Source organism: Mus caroli, chromosome 4, assembly GCF_900094665.2.
Source record: "Mus caroli chromosome 4, CAROLI_EIJ_v1.1, whole genome shotgun sequence".
NCBI lineage: Eukaryota > Metazoa > Chordata > Mammalia > Rodentia > Muridae > Mus > Mus caroli.
In genome coordinates, this window is record NC_034573.1 from 14866706 (window position 1) to 14871376 (window position 4671).

Genomic DNA, 4671 nt, shown 5'->3' on the forward strand with positions numbered 1-4671 from the left:
TTTTGGGATAGTATTGGAAATGTAATTGAGGAAAATATGTAATAAAAATATTAAAAAAAAAAAGATATAAGTCCCTTTTAACTATTATAAAAAGAAGTCTCACTCCCTCATAGAGTCATAGTCCCTTTGCATTGTAAGAAACTGTCACGTGGACTTTATATTCCCTCCCCAGATTATTTGTATTTGCCTATGTCCCTAGCCTTGCAGATGCTACTTCACATGGCAAAACCATGTTGGCAGCATCCCACTATTGCAAAATCAGATTGCAGCAACACGCTGGAGGAAGTGGATCATTTTCCAAATAAAATTTACTGTTTTTCCTTATACCAACTTAAAGGACATCAGACTAGCTCTGCTGGCCCAACGGATGCAGAATAGAGTCAGACTGTCTCCATATTAATACAGGCTAACGTGACATTTTCCTTAACCTTCCTTAAACATTAGCTTCCTTCAAAAGGTGCCAGATAGGAATTCCAGTGTTGTTTAAAGCCTTAGAATAAAGTGATAAGATTAGGAATGCATATTATATACATCAGCTTGACAGATCCTCACAGTTATCGGGACTATATGTACAGCAGTTTATAAAACCTTCAAGTTAGTTAAGTCCACTTGAGGAAGCTGTCATGAGACTTCACTTAGCACGGAGACAATTACCAAAGTTACATGCTGGGAAGAGGCCAAAACTGCTAGACTGGTATTGAAAGTAACCATATACACAAAATCTCCCTCTAATGAATGCCATTAGGATGGAATGTTGAATTCCATGTAAGATGGCTGTTTCCAAGTCCCAGAAGAAGGCTATCGTAATAGCACATTGTGAGGAGGATTTTAACCAATTACATTTACTCAAAACTGTACAACATGGATGCATCTGACATGCTTTGTGGAAATCAGAAATTGATTTTTAAAGGGTAGTGTCTGATAGAGTTGTCATTTAAGTTTTTAAAAAGGCTGGCTGATAGTTTTCAGAATTGAAAGGAATATGAACAAATTTTAAATCGCAGTTAATATCATGAACAAAAGGTCCTGGAAAGAAGCTGTGCCTATAAAAGCTAAATGACTGGTTAGCAATTCAACAGTTGTGAAGTGGTTAGATCTGCACATCCAGATCCCAATTACAAACTTTCTGAGCTTACCCTCCTTGATACTCATTCATTACCCACCTCTGTGTCTGACCTAATATCCTTGTGAGTAGTAGGTTAAATTCCTTTGGGATGTATGACAAGGTGCATTTACTTCCACAAGCCCCACAGCCAAGAATGTCATTTGGTAGGAACTTCAACAGAGATTTTTCCACTTCTGTTATAATCCATGTATCTTACGTGTTCAGTAATATATGTGAAAAGCATGTTGATTTACAACTTTCTTTTTTTCTGTCACTATAAAAACTTCACAAACTTCTGCCACCTTGGAAAATAGAATTTGAGGTGACCCATATTTGTGGCATGGGACCTCATATTTTCCCCCAGAATAAATCCATCTCTTACACTTTTAACACAAGACTTGTGGTTTTTGCGTTGACAATATGTAGGAGTTAGGGTATGTAAAAGTGATATCAGAAAGAAAGTCTGATAACAAGAAAAGGAAAAAATGGTGAACTTACATACATTTTAGTTCTGACATTTTCAAATGAAAATTTATATACCCCATTGCAACTTAGGCTCTTAATTTGTGCACACCTTTAATCCCAAAACTCAGGAGGCAGAGGCTGGCAGACCTCTTTGAGTTTGAAGCCAGCCTGGTGTACAAAGCAAGTTCCAGGACAATCAGGACTGTTACACAGAGAAACCCTGTCTTCTGTGAGATTCTCTAAGCCTTGGAAGGGATGTTACCGATGTCCTATTTAGAGATAAGCATTCAACAGTTGTTGATTCTCAGAGTTTTTATCAAAGCTGAGCATACTAATCAGGGAGTGGTTGGTTACCCCCATAACAGGGTTGCCACAGTTGCACCCGTGGGCGCATGTTTCCTGGCCAGTTGTTAGTATAGTATGCATCATTCACAGTGAGTAACCCTGGTGATGGGGATTCTAATCCAATAGCCTGCTTAGCAATTCCAGACACCGTGAGAGTGAGCTGTCACGGAAGAAGCTTCTCTCTGAGTTCCAACCTGATTTCTCCAGGCCATGAGATCAGAGCATATAGTGTTCTGTTGGGTAAACAGTGGCAATTACCTGGATAGTTTTGGGAGCCTCAAGGGTTACCTGATCAAAATTCATAGGAAGCAGCCCACGCTGGCACTGAGACTTTCATCTGTTAAGGCCATTAAAAAAGTGTATCAAGAGGAAGACTCCTAGATGGCACCACAGGTCCAATTCCTACCCCTGAGCTACTCAAAGCTCCAGCTCACACAAGGATTGAACACTCTGCCTTGGAATTCAGCTACTAAAAATCTATGCAAGGAATTTAGACTTTAAGAATCCATGGACCTCAGCTAAATAATGAGATGGACTGACAAACCATCTAGTTCAACTACAAAAAACTTCAGTTATAAAACTGACTCTGGAGCCACCTTATTTAGCACCTTGAAGACCACACCATAAATCCCACCCTTAACTTGGCCAAGAGTCAAAATCCAGACATCCAAATTCCCCAAAGATTTTTCTTTCTTTCTTCCTTTACCACCAACCCACATGCCTATATTTTCTGAACACCTATAGTCTGTGTTCATTAATCACTTGTCTAATTAACAAGTAGTTTGCTGACTCACTGAATAACTGAAGATATATGAACATCTAGATATGTGACAGGCCTTCCCCATCTGTACTCAGACCTGACCTCAGTATAATGCAGAACAAGCTAGTTAACTGAAACTTACAAAAAGGATTTTCAGAGAAAAAAAGAAAGCAATGATGCCTTAGCAGATTTTAAACATGAAAAGACTACAAAAGCAAAATAATGTTTTTTATTTTTTTTCAAACATTAGACTTATTTTATATGTATGTATATGTTTCTGAGTGTATGTGCATATACTATGTGCATGTAGATGCCCATGGAGGCCAGAAGAGAGTGTCAAATGCCCTGTAACTGGTGTAGCAGGCAGTAATGATGTGGGTGATAGTGCTAGAACCTCTGAAAGAACAGCAAGTGTTCTTAGTTGCTGAGCCATATCTCCAGCCCCTATACTTTATTTTTTTCTCATTTACTTTGGATACAAATGTCTATTTCAACAAGTAATTTTCCTTGATTCACAAAAGGTTATTTCCGTGTTCTTAGCTTAAACTTACAATAAATAGTTATTTCCTAAATTACGTTCATCTGCACCTGTTAACAACCTATCCTACCCTATAAACTGTCCTGTAGCCTTTGGCAATACCCAGCTCAAAGCTAGGGATGTAACTCAGTAGTTGTGTGTTTGCCTAGTCTGAGTCCTGGGTTCAATCCCCAGAACATCAGAAGAATCCGCATTCAACCGTATGTTGTTATGTCTTTACTTACTTCAGATGATTCATTCATCCCATCTTAGGCTTAAGGGAATTGGCTGGGGTGGGTTGAACTAGGACCATTTCAGATGAGAGGGCTTCTTTTTCTAATAAAAGCAGTTTCTCATTTATTCTCCAAAAGGTTGGCCTTGGGTTGGCAGGTGTACGGGGCACCAAAACCACAAAAAAGCAGAAATGAGGACAGCCTAAAGCCTACACTCAAAGTTGGTACATCAATAATCCCTCTACCACATTTTAGGGTGGTAAGTCACCAGTGTAGATCAAAAAATGAGCCCAGATTCACGAAAGTAAAAAATAGTAATGACTTCCTAGTAGGAGGACTGAAGAACCCCCATTGCAAAACAACTAGATCTAGAGGGCCTGAGAGGATTATGGGCACTTTTGCCCCTCTGGCACAGTTACCATAAAATATAGAATCCCTACTTGCTGAATAGTTTGGGGTGCAGACATGCCTATGCCACATTAAAGACATGCCTACATTTATAGTCTTATTTAAGAGATTCGAATTTAATTTATGTCTTGTACTTTTGTTTGCTAAATCTTGCAACCTTATATATACACAGACCATGTTGGAAAAAAGGAAATGCTTCCTGCGCCTAAGAGCAATGAACTTTGTCCTAGAAATTACTTTCTAGCATACTTCACATAAGTTAGGTTAAAGGGACCCAAAGCTCTGCACTCTAAAGGAAGGACTAACATGGCCTCTGCTCTGTAGTCTAGAGACCACTTCTACTTAATACATATATTAAATAATCATAAAATAATATGTAACAGACTGATTCATCTTGGTTAGATTAGAAAATTGATACACAGAACTTTTCACTTTCTATAACTTCAACCAGTTCTCTATCTGTAATAATTCTGTTGTATTCCTAGGAGAATCCTTTGTAAATCTTTAGCAGCTATTAATCACTACTCCACTATGCAATTTATTATACCTAATCAATCCACAGACACTTGAGATTCATGTTTTAAGCACCCTATCTGTAACACTGTAGTAAAATTTGATGTTTTCCCCTATGAAATTTTATGACTGGCAATATTTTTCATACTATAACTTTTGTGGCTAGAACAGATGATACAAAGGTCAAATAAATGAGCATCATTAAGCAATACAACCTGGAATTTCTAGACAAAAACTCCCTGAGATGAATAAAGGGGGAAATGCCTGAAAGGTCACAGCCCCCCTCTGTCCCTTTTCACCATCAGTCATCTCTGCTCATTTTACA